Source organism: Humulus lupulus, chromosome 2, assembly GCF_963169125.1.
Source record: "Humulus lupulus chromosome 2, drHumLupu1.1, whole genome shotgun sequence".
Taxonomy (NCBI): domain Eukaryota; kingdom Viridiplantae; phylum Streptophyta; class Magnoliopsida; order Rosales; family Cannabaceae; genus Humulus; species Humulus lupulus.
This window is the reverse complement of record NC_084794.1, coordinates 159,397,564-159,414,283: the sequence shown is the minus strand read 5'-3', so window position 1 is coordinate 159,414,283 and position 16,720 is coordinate 159,397,564. Positions and strand designations below refer to the sequence as shown.

At 41.6% G+C, this 16,720-nt stretch overlaps 1 long non-coding RNA gene across 1 annotated transcript; it reads left to right on the top strand.

The window, feature by feature from the left end:
- The first annotated feature begins 264 nt into the window (after positions 1–264).
- Positions 265–15,771, top strand: LOC133816376 (uncharacterized). The gene is made up of 3 exons (XR_009885196.1): positions 265–409; positions 7,836–8,134; positions 15,561–15,771. It is a non-coding gene; the product is annotated as an uncharacterized LOC133816376 (long non-coding RNA).
- Positions 15,772–16,720: the final 949 nt, after the last annotated feature.

Here is a 16,720-nt window from a genome sequence, read left to right as displayed (position 1 = left end):
TCTTTTCATCTCTTTCATTTCATCTCCTTTCTTTAGACTTACTTTTTTTATGGTTTTAGGAGTGTTCCAACAATCCCAACTCAGTCCATAATCTCGGTAACTTTGGTAAGGAAAATAGGCTAGAATCTACATGTTTATGATTATGCTATTTTATGTGTTATGTTTTCATATGTTATATGTTATTGATGTGTATGTTGTAGGCTTGGGCATATGCCTATTTGACTAACAAGACCCCAAAAGGATTGTGGGCATAAGCCTATTTAGCTGGTAGGACCCCACTAATCTCATGGGCATAAGCTTGTTTAGTCTATGGGACCCCAAGTAATAATGGCCATTATAATAAGTGAATTATGTGTTATGATATGTCTTTATGTTTTCTTATGAAATTATGTATATGACTATGTGTTAGGTTTTCCTTGCTGGGCATTAGGCTCACTCCTTTCTGTTTATGTGCAGGAAAATAAGTTTAGAGGCGGTAAGATTCGTGACGCTTGGAGGATGTGTATCGATGATGAATGGAGTCAAGGGGCCGAGCGTTATTCGATTCGAGGATATAGTCTCCTTTTATGTTTTTTTATGGTTTTTATGTGTATTTTCCGCATTATTATGTAATGTCTTTTATTTTAAATCTTATTTTGTTTTAAAGACAATGGGATCCCAAAATCCTTCTTAGTATTCTGTTTCTTTGTAAATAACTCTTATTTTCAAGTTACTCAATAAGTTATGGTATTTTCGTAAAATGTAAGTTTTTATGTATAGTTTCGATAATGGTCCAATTAGTCTAGATTAGTGGGTCATTACAGTTGGTATCAGAGCAAACGGTTCCTTCGCATGAAGTTCTCCTCGATACACATGCTCAAAGCTCCGAATCGGACCGCCAAGTAAGTGTTTAAGTTACAAGTTACAAGTTACTTTGTCTATGTGTATAGCTAACAACTTTAGTGTTTATGTTTCAGTTAAAAATGAATGGAGCTTTAACCTACCAAGATATCCGAGCCATTAAGGCCTTAAAAAGAATAAGGGAGCCAAGAAACACCGTAGGAGCCTTAGAAAGGATTACACGAAGGTTGCTTTTGTTTCACCAAGCAATAGGTGGCCTTCAAGAGGCTAAACAAATAATGCTAAGATCAACAGAACAATATGTATTAGTGATTAGGTTGTTTAAAGATTTCCATCCTGTAATAGCAGCCTTAGAAGAAATATGGGAAGAAATGAATGATGAGGATGAATCACCATTAGCAATGAGATACTATTTCCTCTTAGTTAGGTTCACCGCAAAATTTGAATTTCAATTCACCAAGGAGCAAAAGAATAGGATTCTCACAAACCTTCCTAGAGGGCATTTTGATGCTCATGATAATGATGACTATGAGGCTATAGATGATGATATGTTAGATGACGGATCGGATGTAGAAGATCCCGATTTTTAGATTAGTAGTTTTTATTTGTTTTATTTACTTTTATGTTATGATTGTAATAAGTGAATTTTTTCCAAATGAATAAACATGCTATTTGAATATCATGTGTGAGTTTGAATTTTTTTTCACAATCATAATAAATACTAAATAAAATGAATAATGACTGAGTTCGGTGAGGGTGGATACAAATCAATGAACCTGGTTTCCTTATTGAGAGTTAGGGGGCCTTAGTAGTGGGAACGATTTTACTGATCCCAGCCCTCCCTCAATATGGTTAACTTTGGAACAAAGATAAGTTTCGAGCCTGAGAATTAAGTCATATAGGATTATTAGAAACACACTTAGAAAATAAAGATGACTTGTTTTTCTAAGTATAGAAACCCACTCTAATAATAAATAAAGACCTATATAATTTTTTCATAAAAAGTCATAATAAATAGGTCCGAGATATGTTTGTTTTAGAATAAGTTTTTGCCTTAGAGCCTATTAGGAAAAAGTTCTAACATGTTTCTTTTAACTGTTAGAACTCTGCTACGATGTCTCTCCGAAGATCTGCTCGCACCAACGGGAACGCTTCCAACGATGTTCCAGCGACCAATGCGGTCCCTACCGTTCGCCGAAGGAGAGTACGTGTTACTGCTCGCCGCAACGCACCGGCACAGCCAGCTGACAACACTGCAGAGATTGCCAGACTACGACAGCAAGTCGAGGAACTTCTGCAGCAACAACGCCAACAGGCTCAATCTCAGCCTCAGCCTCCGCCACAGCCGCAGCCACAGCCAATGGCCCCAGCACCCCAACAAGTTGGTCCGTATGGGGGATGGCCTATGACGAACTACGCTCCTTATCCTGTTCAGCACATGGAGCCAGTGTACGAGAGGTTCCGCAAGCAGCACGCTCCGAACTTCGAAGGGACTACGAACCCCTTTGAAGCAGAAGAATGGCTAAGGAATGTGGAGCCGATCCTAGCCCACATGAACCTTAGTAATGCAGACCGCATATCCTGCGTCTCATCTTTGCTCAAGAAAGATGCCAGGATATGGTGGGACTTGGTCCAGCAATCCCACGATGCTGCCACCATGACGTGGACCCGATTTGTGGAGCTCTTCCACAAGAAGTACTACAATTCAGCAGTGCTTGCTACGAGAGTTGAGGAGTTCACCAATCTGAAGCAAGGGAACTTAACAGTGGCGGAATATGCTCGTCAGTTCGATTGCTTAGCGAAGTTCGCAGCAGAGTTGGTTCCAACCGACTATCTAAGGGTGAACAAGTTTGTTAGAGGACTTCGCCCAAAGATCGAGATGGGGGTTAAACTAGCAAACCTGGGAAACACTTCATATGCCGACGTTCTTGATACGGCAATTGAAGTAGAAAGGTTGCAAGCCAACGTGAGCAAAGAAGAAGCCAGCAAGCCGGAACCTAGGCAGCAGAGCCAACCTCAGGCCAGTCGGAACAACAATCAGTCCAGCAACAGTCAGTCCAACAACAACGGTAACGGACAGAAGAGAAGGCATCCTGACAACAAACAAGCCGACAACAATAAAAGGGCACGACCAAATAATGGGGGAAATAGGTCGGGCTATGTGGAATACCCGTCCTGTGCCAAATGTCAGAAGAAGCACCCCGGAGAATGCCGTGCCAACACCAAGGAGTGTTTCAATTGTGGTCAAGAGGGGCATCGCAAGAAAGATTGTCCTCAGCAAAAGCCGGAAGGAAAGAAGGACGAAAAGATGGTTCCTGCTCGGGTTTTTGCTTTAACCCAAGGAGAGGCGGATGCTAGCAACAAGGTGGTCACAGGTCAGGTTTCCATCCTCAATAAATTTTGTCATGTATTATTTGATTCGGGAGCCACTCATTCGTATATTTCGTTAGGAATGATAGATAAACTAGACAAACCTAGTGAAAGATTTAGAACTAGGTTTGCAACCGAGTTGCCTTCGGGCAAAGTAGTTCTATCATCACGAATTGTACGAGGCGTACCAATCAAGATTGAGGACAAGGAACTAGAAGGAGACCTGATAGAGCTGGTGATCAAAGACTTCGACGTCATACTAGGCATGGATTGGCTAGCACGGCATGGCGCAACGATCGACTGCAGACGCAAAAAGGTGACATTCGATACTCCTGACGGCCAGAAACTGTGCTTCATGGGACAAGCTTCAGGACTACGCACACCGCTAGTGTCATCTCTAAAAGCTCAGAGAATGATGGAGAAAGGATGCCAAGCGTTCTTAGCCAACATCACGAATGTGGAGAAGGAGACATCACTCAAAGTTGGAGATGTTCGAGTCATACAAGAATTTCCAGAAGTATTTCCCGATGACTTGCCAAGATTGCCACCAACTAGAGAAATAGACTTCACGATAGAATTAGTACCGGGCACCGAGCCTATCTCTAAGGCACCATACCGGATGGCACCTACGGAACTCAAGGAGTTAAAGACGCAGCTACAAGAACTCCTAGACTTGGGTTTCATTAGGCCAAGCCATTCACCGTGGGGAGCTCCGGTACTATTCGTGAAGAAGAAGGACGGAAGTATGCGCATGTGCATAGACTACCGAGAGCTGAATAAAGTAACAATTAAGAACAAATACCCGCTACCTCGGATTGATGATTTGTTTGATCAACTCCGAGGCGCGACTGTATTTTCTAAGATCGATCTACGGTCCGGGTATCATCAGCTCAAGGTAAAGGGAGAAGATATCCCCAAGACAGCCTTTAGGACTCGTTATGGACATTACGAGTTCTTGGTTATGTCTTTTGGTCTTACTAACGCGCCAGCCGCGTTTATGGACTTAATGAATAGGGTCTTCAAGGACTACTTGGATAAATTCGTCGTTGTGTTCATCGACGACATTTTAATTTACTCCAAGGATGAAGTGGAGCACGAGGAACACTTGAGGATGATTTTGACGCGATTGAAGGAGCACCAACTCTACGCGAAGTTCAAGAAATGCGAGTTTTGGCTCTCACAAGTGGCGTTCCTCGGGCACATCATATCGAGAGACGGAGTTGCAGTAGATCCATCGAAGGTAGAGGCCGTGAAGGATTGGCCTAGACCAAAGAACGCGTCGGAAGTAAGAAGCTTCTTAGGGCTAGCAGGTTACTATAGAAAGTTTGTAGAGGGCTTTTCTAAGATAGCCACTCCACTCACCAACCTGACCCGGAAGCAACAAAAGTTTAACTGGAGTGATAAGTGTGAGGAAAGCTTCCAGTTGCTTAAGGATAAGCTTTGCTCAACACCAGTACTTAGTGTCCCAACACCCAATGACAAGTTCGTTGTTTACTGTGATGCATCAAAGTTAGGATTGGGATGCGTACTGATGCAAAATGACAAGGTGATAGCCTACGCGTCACGTCAGTTAAAGGAGTATGAACAACGCTATCCAACTCACGATATGGAGTTGGCAGCGGTGGTCTTTGCGTTAAAAATCTGGCGCCATTATCTTTACGGAGAACGGTGCGAGATTTATACGGACCACAAAAGTTTAAAATACTTCTTTACTCAGAAGGAGCTTAACATGAGGCAGCACCGGTGGTTGGAATTAGTAAAGGATTACGACTGCGAAATCCTATACCACCCGGGGAAGGCAAACGTAGTTGCCGATGCACTTAGCCGAAAATGTTATGGGAACTTAGCAGCCTTATCCGGAATAGAAAAGCCACTGCAACAGGAGCTTATCAGTGCCGGAATAGAAGTGGTTGTAGGCAAGTTGGCTAACTTGTCTATCCAATCGAATATGCTAGTAGACATACGGAATGGTCAGAGACATGATGATTCACTAGCAACGCACATGGATGCAGTCAGAGAAGGCAAGACTACAGATTTCTCAATATCCAGTCAAGGTTTATTAAGATATAAGGATCGGGTATGCGTGCCAGACGATCAAAGTATTAAGAAGACGATCCTAGAAGAAGCGCACAACACCCCATACTCGGTTCATCCAGGGTCTACCAAGATGACTCATGACATCAAGGCAGTCTATTGGTGGCCAGGGATGAAGAAGGACATAGCGGAATATGTATCTAAGTGTCTGGTATGCCAGCAAGTGAAGGCGGAGCATCAGCGGCCTGCAGGATTATTGCAACCGCTTAGCATACCGGAGTGGAAGTGGGACGATATAGCCATGGACTTCGTGACGGGTCTGCCAAAGACAAATAAGCAGCATGATTCTGCTTGGATAGTCATAGATAGACTAACCAAGTCGGCTCATTTTCTGCCTGTTAAGACTTCTTATACGGCAGACCAATATGCAGACATCTACATCCAAGAGATTGTACGATTGCATGGAATCCCCAAGACGATAGTATCAGATAGAGGATCAGTGTTTACGTCAAGATTTTGGAGAAGCTTACAGCAAGCCATGGGTACTAAGTTAAGTCTTAGTACAGCTTTCCATCCTCAGACAGATGGGCAGTCAGAGCGTACGAATCAGATTTTAGAGGATATGCTACGCGCATGTGTACTTGACTTCGGAGGATCGTGGAACAAGTACTTACCGCTGATCGAGTTCTCGTACAACAATAGCTACCAGTCGACGATCGAGATGGCACCTTATGAGTTGCTATATGGAAGAAGGTGCCGATCACCGTTGCACTGGGACGAGGTAGGAGAAAGGCAGCTTCTAGGGCCCGAAGCTGTTAGGCAAGCTCAAAAAGCAGTAACGCTTATTAGACAGCGTATGCTTGCTGCTCAAAGCCAACAGAAAAGCTATGCAGATACCAAGAGACGCGATGTGGAGTTCCAAGTTGGAGATCAAGTCTTCCTGAAGATATCTCCTATGAAGGGTGTCAAGCGGTTCGGGAAGAAAGGCAAGCTCAGTCCCCGATTCTTAGGTCCTTTTGAGATATTGGACAAAGTGGGACCAGTTGCGTATAGACTAGCCCTACCGCCAGCACTAGCCGATAGTCACAACGTCTTCCACATCTCGATGTTACGCAAGTATGTGTCAGACCCATCTCACGTCCTCAAGTACGATACCATAGCACTCCAGAAAGACTTAAGTTACGAGGAACGACCGGTTAGCATCCTAGATAGGGGGATGAAGCAGTTACGGTCCAAGAGCTTTCCTATAGTTAAAGTCCTGTGGAGCAATAGTTCTGAACGCGAGGCAACGTGGGAGTTGGAAGAGGACATGCAGAGTCGGTATCCGGAATTATTTGGTAAGTAAATTTCGAGGACGAAATTCTTTTTAGTAGGGGAGAATTGTAAAGTCCAAGAACTTTACTTAGCTAATTGTTTAGTAGTATTATAGTATGTTTAGTGTTATCATTGTTACTTTGGATTTTTGGTTCAGACCGGGAGTTATTTGGACACTCATAGTAGTACTTATAGATTTTCTAAGTTTAACCTATAGTTTAAGAATATTAAGTATAACCTAAGGTTTGATTAATGTGTCTGATATTAAGGATTTTATTATTATATTATAAGGTTTAGACATCAACCAATAGGATTTTAAGCACATGTTTTGAATGGTAATTAAGGATTAAGTATTTTTGAGGATTAAATTAAATAAGGGTAAAAGTTTGAATGTATAGGGTCAGTCAGCAGCTTTGAGCACGTTGAGGGCTTAGTCAAGGCTGTTTAATCCATTCAAACTCAGCTAAAAATGTGTAAATTCGTGTTTAAATATTCTGCGTATGCCGATATATCGCAGCTATAGGGGGCGATATGTCGCAGCACGTAGATACGGAAAACACGAATCGATGCACGGTCGCCTCGGGAACAAAGGTCCAGGCGATATATCGCCTATAGGGGGCGATATATCGCCTCCACCAGCATGAATTCAAATACATTTGAATTCTTTTCCCTTCAGCCATTCAAACTCCTTCAACAGTCCAGCATCTTCTGAACGAGTCTTCAGCCTCTGCTGAACGATTATTCAAATGATTTTCACTTAAAAAGCCATTATTTTTATTCAAGTAAAATCAAGATATTTTCATTCCCAAACTCTATAAATAGGACCTAGTACCCAGCCATTATTCACCATTTGCTCTAAGTTCAGAGGCTGCTAGTGTTAAGTGAGTGTGAGAGTGTAAACACTTGGTTTGGGGAAAAACTATAAGCTTAAACATCATAAGCTTATCAAACACTTTGGGAAGTAAGTGAGTGCTATAGTATTTCGGTGGATGTTAGATTGATCTTGCAATCTTTGAGGTAAACCCAAAACTCTAGTTCTTTTCTGTATTTTTATGTTATTTCCTTTCTCAAAACCTTCTACTCAGTCCCCTAACCTTATTCTTATTTTGGTTAGGGAATCCAAGCTTTTAAGCATATAAGTTGGTAAGTATGTTTTCTATGGTTTAGTCTTTTCATCTCTTTCATTTCATCTCCTTTCTTTAGACTTACTTTTTTTATGGTTTTAGGAGTGTTCCAACAATCCCAACTCAGTCCATAATCTCGGTAACTTTGGTAAGGAAAATAGGCTAGAATCTACATGTTTATGATTATGCTATTTTATGTGTTATGTTTTCATATGTTATATGTTATTGATGTGTATGTTGTAGGCTTGGGCATATGCCTATTTGACTAACAAGACCCCAAAAGGATTGTGGGCATAAGCCTATTTAGCTGGTAGGACCCCACTAATCTCATGGGCATAAGCTTGTTTAGTCTATGGGACCCCAAGTAATAATGGCCATTATAATAAGTGAATTATGTGTTATGATATGTCTTTATGTTTTCTTATGAAATTATGTATATGACTATGTGTTAGGTTTTCCTTGCTGGGCATTAGGCTCACTCCTTTCTGTTTATGTGCAGGAAAATAAGTTTAGAGGCGGTAAGATTCGTGACGCTTGGAGGATGTGTATCGATGATGAATGGAGTCAAGGGGCCGAGCGTTATTCGATTCGAGGATATAGTCTCCTTTTATGTTTTTTTATGGTTTTTATGTGTATTTTCCGCATTATTATGTAATGTCTTTTATTTTAAATCTTATTTTGTTTTAAAGACAATGGGATCCCAAAATCCTTCTTAGTATTCTGTTTCTTTGTAAATAACTCTTATTTTCAAGTTACTCAATAAGTTATGGTATTTTCGTAAAATGTAAGTTTTTATGTATAGTTTCGATAATGGTCCAATTAGTCTAGATTAGTGGGTCATTACAGTTGGTATCAGAGCAAACGGTTCCTTCGCATGAAGTTCTCCTCGATACACATGCTCAAAGCTCCGAATCGGACCGCCAAGTAAGTGTTTAAGTTACAAGTTACAAGTTACTTTGTCTATGTGTATAGCTAACAACTTTAGTGTTTATGTTTCAGTTAAAAATGAATGGAGCTTTAACCTACCAAGATATCCGAGCCATTAAGGCCTTAAAAAGAATAAGGGAGCCAAGAAACACCGTAGGAGCCTTAGAAAGGATTACACGAAGGTTGCTTTTGTTTCACCAAGCAATAGGTGGCCTTCAAGAGGCTAAACAAATAATGCTAAGATCAACAGAACAATATGTATTAGTGATTAGGTTGTTTAAAGATTTCCATCCTGTAATAGCAGCCTTAGAAGAAATATGGGAAGAAATGAATGATGAGGATGAATCACCATTAGCAATGAGATACTATTTCCTCTTAGTTAGGTTCACCGCAAAATTTGAATTTCAATTCACCAAGGAGCAAAAGAATAGGATTCTCACAAACCTTCCTAGAGGGCATTTTGATGCTCATGATAATGATGACTATGAGGCTATAGATGATGATATGTTAGATGACGGATCGGATGTAGAAGATCCCGATTTTTAGATTAGTAGTTTTTATTTGTTTTATTTACTTTTATGTTATGATTGTAATAAGTGAATTTTTTCCAAATGAATAAACATGCTATTTGAATATCATGTGTGAGTTTGAATTTTTTTTCACAATCATAATAAATACTAAATAAAATGAATAATGACTGAGTTCGGTGAGGGTGGATACAAATCAATGAACCTGGTTTCCTTATTGAGAGTTAGGGGGCCTTAGTAGTGGGAACGATTTTACTGATCCCAGCCCTCCCTCAATATGGTTAACTTTGGAACAAAGATAAGTTTCGAGCCTGAGAATTAAGTCATATAGGATTATTAGAAACACACTTAGAAAATAAAGATGACTTGTTTTTCTAAGTATAGAAACCCACTCTAATAATAAATAAAGACCTATATAATTTTTTCATAAAAAGTCATAATAAATAGGTCCGAGATATGTTTGTTTTAGAATAAGTTTTTGCCTTAGAGCCTATTAGGAAAAAGTTCTAACATGTTTCTTTTAACTGTTAGAACTCTGCTACGATGTCTCTCCGAAGATCTGCTCGCACCAACGGGAACGCTTCCAACGATGTTCCAGCGACCAATGCGGTCCCTACCGTTCGCCGAAGGAGAGTACGTGTTACTGCTCGCCGCAACGCACCGGCACAGCCAGCTGACAACACTGCAGAGATTGCCAGACTACGACAGCAAGTCGAGGAACTTCTGCAGCAACAACGCCAACAGGCTCAATCTCAGCCTCAGCCTCCGCCACAGCCGCAGCCACAGCCAATGGCCCCAGCACCCCAACAAGTTGGTCCGTATGGGGGATGGCCTATGACGAACTACGCTCCTTATCCTGTTCAGCACATGGAGCCAGTGTACGAGAGGTTCCGCAAGCAGCACGCTCCGAACTTCGAAGGGACTACGAACCCCTTTGAAGCAGAAGAATGGCTAAGGAATGTGGAGCCGATCCTAGCCCACATGAACCTTAGTAATGCAGACCGCATATCCTGCGTCTCATCTTTGCTCAAGAAAGATGCCAGGATATGGTGGGACTTGGTCCAGCAATCCCACGATGCTGCCACCATGACGTGGACCCGATTTGTGGAGCTCTTCCACAAGAAGTACTACAATTCAGCAGTGCTTGCTACGAGAGTTGAGGAGTTCACCAATCTGAAGCAAGGGAACTTAACAGTGGCGGAATATGCTCGTCAGTTCGATTGCTTAGCGAAGTTCGCAGCAGAGTTGGTTCCAACCGACTATCTAAGGGTGAACAAGTTTGTTAGAGGACTTCGCCCAAAGATCGAGATGGGGGTTAAACTAGCAAACCTGGGAAACACTTCATATGCCGACGTTCTTGATACGGCAATTGAAGTAGAAAGGTTGCAAGCCAACGTGAGCAAAGAAGAAGCCAGCAAGCCGGAACCTAGGCAGCAGAGCCAACCTCAGGCCAGTCGGAACAACAATCAGTCCAGCAACAGTCAGTCCAACAACAACGGTAACGGACAGAAGAGAAGGCATCCTGACAACAAACAAGCCGACAACAATAAAAGGGCACGACCAAATAATGGGGGAAATAGGTCGGGCTATGTGGAATACCCGTCCTGTGCCAAATGTCAGAAGAAGCACCCCGGAGAATGCCGTGCCAACACCAAGGAGTGTTTCAATTGTGGTCAAGAGGGGCATCGCAAGAAAGATTGTCCTCAGCAAAAGCCGGAAGGAAAGAAGGACGAAAAGATGGTTCCTGCTCGGGTTTTTGCTTTAACCCAAGGAGAGGCGGATGCTAGCAACAAGGTGGTCACAGGTCAGGTTTCCATCCTCAATAAATTTTGTCATGTATTATTTGATTCGGGAGCCACTCATTCGTATATTTCGTTAGGAATGATAGATAAACTAGACAAACCTAGTGAAAGATTTAGAACTAGGTTTGCAACCGAGTTGCCTTCGGGCAAAGTAGTTCTATCATCACGAATTGTACGAGGCGTACCAATCAAGATTGAGGACAAGGAACTAGAAGGAGACCTGATAGAGCTGGTGATCAAAGACTTCGACGTCATACTAGGCATGGATTGGCTAGCACGGCATGGCGCAACGATCGACTGCAGACGCAAAAAGGTGACATTCGATACTCCTGACGGCCAGAAACTGTGCTTCATGGGACAAGCTTCAGGACTACGCACACCGCTAGTGTCATCTCTAAAAGCTCAGAGAATGATGGAGAAAGGATGCCAAGCGTTCTTAGCCAACATCACGAATGTGGAGAAGGAGACATCACTCAAAGTTGGAGATGTTCGAGTCATACAAGAATTTCCAGAAGTATTTCCCGATGACTTGCCAAGATTGCCACCAACTAGAGAAATAGACTTCACGATAGAATTAGTACCGGGCACCGAGCCTATCTCTAAGGCACCATACCGGATGGCACCTACGGAACTCAAGGAGTTAAAGACGCAGCTACAAGAACTCCTAGACTTGGGTTTCATTAGGCCAAGCCATTCACCGTGGGGAGCTCCGGTACTATTCGTGAAGAAGAAGGACGGAAGTATGCGCATGTGCATAGACTACCGAGAGCTGAATAAAGTAACAATTAAGAACAAATACCCGCTACCTCGGATTGATGATTTGTTTGATCAACTCCGAGGCGCGACTGTATTTTCTAAGATCGATCTACGGTCCGGGTATCATCAGCTCAAGGTAAAGGGAGAAGATATCCCCAAGACAGCCTTTAGGACTCGTTATGGACATTACGAGTTCTTGGTTATGTCTTTTGGTCTTACTAACGCGCCAGCCGCGTTTATGGACTTAATGAATAGGGTCTTCAAGGACTACTTGGATAAATTCGTCGTTGTGTTCATCGACGACATTTTAATTTACTCCAAGGATGAAGTGGAGCACGAGGAACACTTGAGGATGATTTTGACGCGATTGAAGGAGCACCAACTCTACGCGAAGTTCAAGAAATGCGAGTTTTGGCTCTCACAAGTGGCGTTCCTCGGGCACATCATATCGAGAGACGGAGTTGCAGTAGATCCATCGAAGGTAGAGGCCGTGAAGGATTGGCCTAGACCAAAGAACGCGTCGGAAGTAAGAAGCTTCTTAGGGCTAGCAGGTTACTATAGAAAGTTTGTAGAGGGCTTTTCTAAGATAGCCACTCCACTCACCAACCTGACCCGGAAGCAACAAAAGTTTAACTGGAGTGATAAGTGTGAGGAAAGCTTCCAGTTGCTTAAGGATAAGCTTTGCTCAACACCAGTACTTAGTGTCCCAACACCCAATGACAAGTTCGTTGTTTACTGTGATGCATCAAAGTTAGGATTGGGATGCGTACTGATGCAAAATGACAAGGTGATAGCCTACGCGTCACGTCAGTTAAAGGAGTATGAACAACGCTATCCAACTCACGATATGGAGTTGGCAGCGGTGGTCTTTGCGTTAAAAATCTGGCGCCATTATCTTTACGGAGAACGGTGCGAGATTTATACGGACCACAAAAGTTTAAAATACTTCTTTACTCAGAAGGAGCTTAACATGAGGCAGCACCGGTGGTTGGAATTAGTAAAGGATTACGACTGCGAAATCCTATACCACCCGGGGAAGGCAAACGTAGTTGCCGATGCACTTAGCCGAAAATGTTATGGGAACTTAGCAGCCTTATCCGGAATAGAAAAGCCACTGCAACAGGAGCTTATCAGTGCCGGAATAGAAGTGGTTGTAGGCAAGTTGGCTAACTTGTCTATCCAATCGAATATGCTAGTAGACATACGGAATGGTCAGAGACATGATGATTCACTAGCAACGCACATGGATGCAGTCAGAGAAGGCAAGACTACAGATTTCTCAATATCCAGTCAAGGTTTATTAAGATATAAGGATCGGGTATGCGTGCCAGACGATCAAAGTATTAAGAAGACGATCCTAGAAGAAGCGCACAACACCCCATACTCGGTTCATCCAGGGTCTACCAAGATGACTCATGACATCAAGGCAGTCTATTGGTGGCCAGGGATGAAGAAGGACATAGCGGAATATGTATCTAAGTGTCTGGTATGCCAGCAAGTGAAGGCGGAGCATCAGCGGCCTGCAGGATTATTGCAACCGCTTAGCATACCGGAGTGGAAGTGGGACGATATAGCCATGGACTTCGTGACGGGTCTGCCAAAGACAAATAAGCAGCATGATTCTGCTTGGATAGTCATAGATAGACTAACCAAGTCGGCTCATTTTCTGCCTGTTAAGACTTCTTATACGGCAGACCAATATGCAGACATCTACATCCAAGAGATTGTACGATTGCATGGAATCCCCAAGACGATAGTATCAGATAGAGGATCAGTGTTTACGTCAAGATTTTGGAGAAGCTTACAGCAAGCCATGGGTACTAAGTTAAGTCTTAGTACAGCTTTCCATCCTCAGACAGATGGGCAGTCAGAGCGTACGAATCAGATTTTAGAGGATATGCTACGCGCATGTGTACTTGACTTCGGAGGATCGTGGAACAAGTACTTACCGCTGATCGAGTTCTCGTACAACAATAGCTACCAGTCGACGATCGAGATGGCACCTTATGAGTTGCTATATGGAAGAAGGTGCCGATCACCGTTGCACTGGGACGAGGTAGGAGAAAGGCAGCTTCTAGGGCCCGAAGCTGTTAGGCAAGCTCAAAAAGCAGTAACGCTTATTAGACAGCGTATGCTTGCTGCTCAAAGCCAACAGAATAGCTATGCAGATACCAAGAGACGCGATGTGGAGTTCCAAGTTGGAGATCAAGTCTTCCTGAAGATATCTCCTATGAAGGGTGTCAAGCGGTTCGGGAAGAAAGGCAAGCTCAGTCCCCGATTCTTAGGTCCTTTTGAGATATTGGACAAAGTGGGACCAGTTGCGTATAGACTAGCCCTACCGCCAGCACTAGCCGATAGTCACAACGTCTTCCACATCTCGATGTTACGCAAGTATGTGTCAGACCCATCTCACGTCCTCAAGTACGATACCATAGCACTCCAGAAAGACTTAAGTTACGAGGAACGACCGGTTAGCATCCTAGATAGGGGGATGAAGCAGTTACGGTCCAAGAGCTTTCCTATAGTTAAAGTCCTGTGGAGCAATAGTTCTGAACGCGAGGCAACGTGGGAGTTGGAAGAGGACATGCAGAGTCGGTATCCGGAATTATTTGGTAAGTAAATTTCGAGGACGAAATTCTTTTTAGTAGGGGAGAATTGTAAAGTCCAAGAACTTTACTTAGCTAATTGTTTAGTAGTATTATAGTATGTTTAGTGTTATCATTGTTACTTTGGATTTTTGGTTCAGACCGGGAGTTATTTGGACACTCATAGTAGTACTTATAGATTTTCTAAGTTTAACCTATAGTTTAAGAATATTAAGTATAACCTAAGGTTTGATTAATGTGTCTGATATTAAGGATTTTATTATTATATTATAAGGTTTAGACATCAACCAATAGGATTTTAAGCACATGTTTTGAATGGTAATTAAGGATTAAGTATTTTTGAGGATTAAATTAAATAAGGGTAAAAGTTTGAATGTATAGGGTCAGTCAGCAGCTTTGAGCACGTTGAGGGCTTAGTCAAGGCTGTTTAATCCATTCAAACTCAGCTAAAAATGTGTAAATTCGTGTTTAAATATTCTGCGTATGCCGATATATCGCAGCTATAGGGGGCGATATGTCGCAGCACGTAGATACGGAAAACACGAATCGATGCACGGTCGCCTCGGGAACAAAGGTCCAGGCGATATATCGCCTATAGGGGGCGATATATCGCCTCCACCAGCATGAATTCAAATACATTTGAATTCTTTTCCCTTCAGCCATTCAAACTCCTTCAACAGTCCAGCATCTTCTGAACGAGTCTTCAGCCTCTGCTGAACGATTATTCAAATGATTTTCACTTAAAAAGCCATTATTTTTATTCAAGTAAAATCAAGATATTTTCATTCCCAAACTCTATAAATAGGACCTAGTACCCAGCCATTATTCACCATTTGCTCTAAGTTCAGAGGCTGCTAGTGTTAAGTGAGTGTGAGAGTGTAAACACTTGGTTTGGGGAAAAACTATAAGCTTAAACATCATAAGCTTATCAAACACTTTGGGAAGTAAGTGAGTGCTATAGTATTTCGGTGGATGTTAGATTGATCTTGCAATCTTTGAGGTAAACCCAAAACTCTAGTTCTTTTCTGTATTTTTATGTTATTTCCTTTCTCAAAACCTTCTACTCAGTCCCCTAACCTTATTCTTATTTTGGTTAGGGAATCCAAGCTTTTAAGCATATAAGTTGGTAAGTATGTTTTCTATGGTTTAGTCTTTTCATCTCTTTCATTTCATCTCCTTTCTTTAGACTTACTTTTTTTATGGTTTTAGGAGTGTTCCAACAATCCCAACTCAGTCCATAATCTCGGTAACTTTGGTAAGGAAAATAGGCTAGAATCTACATGTTTATGATTATGCTATTTTATGTGTTATGTTTTCATATGTTATATGTTATTGATGTGTATGTTGTAGGCTTGGGCATATGCCTATTTGACTAACAAGACCCCAAAAGGATTGTGGGCATAAGCCTATTTAGCTGGTAGGACCCCACTAATCTCATGGGCATAAGCTTGTTTAGTCTATGGGACCCCAAGTAATAATGGCCATTATAATAAGTGAATTATGTGTTATGATATGTCTTTATGTTTTCTTATGAAATTATGTATATGACTATGTGTTAGGTTTTCCTTGCTGGGCATTAGGCTCACTCCTTTCTGTTTATGTGCAGGAAAATAAGTTTAGAGGCGGTAAGATTCGTGACGCTTGGAGGATGTGTATCGATGATGAATGGAGTCAAGGGGCCGAGCGTTATTCGATTCGAGGATATAGTCTCCTTTTATGTTTTTTTATGGTTTTTATGTGTATTTTCCGCATTATTATGTAATGTCTTTTATTTTAAATCTTATTTTGTTTTAAAGACAATGGGATCCCAAAATCCTTCTTAGTATTCTGTTTCTTTGTAAATAACTCTTATTTTCAAGTTACTCAATAAGTTATGGTATTTTCGTAAAATGTAAGTTTTTATGTATAGTTTCGATAATGGTCCAATTAGTCTAGATTAGTGGGTCATTACAGCTCTAAGGCAAAAACTTATTCTAAATAAACATATCTCGGACCTATTTATTATGACTTCTTATGAAAAAAATTATATAGGTCTTTATTTATTATTAGAGCGGGTTTCTATACTTAGAAAAACAAGTCATCTTTATTTTCTAGGTGTGTTTCTAATAATCCTATATGACTTAATTCTCAGGCTCGATCTTTGTTCCAAAGTTAACCATATTGAGGGAGGGCTGGGATCAGTAAAATCGTTTCCACTACTAAGGCCCCCTAACTCTCAATAAGGAAACCAGGTTCATTGATTTGTATCCACCCTCACCGAACTTAGTCATTATTCATTTTATTTAGTATTCATTATGATTGTAAAAAAAATCAAACTCACACATGATATTCAAATAGCATGTTTATTCATTTGGAAAAACAATTTCACTTATTACAATCAAAATAAAACAAAAATTTAAAAACTTCTAATCTAAAAATTG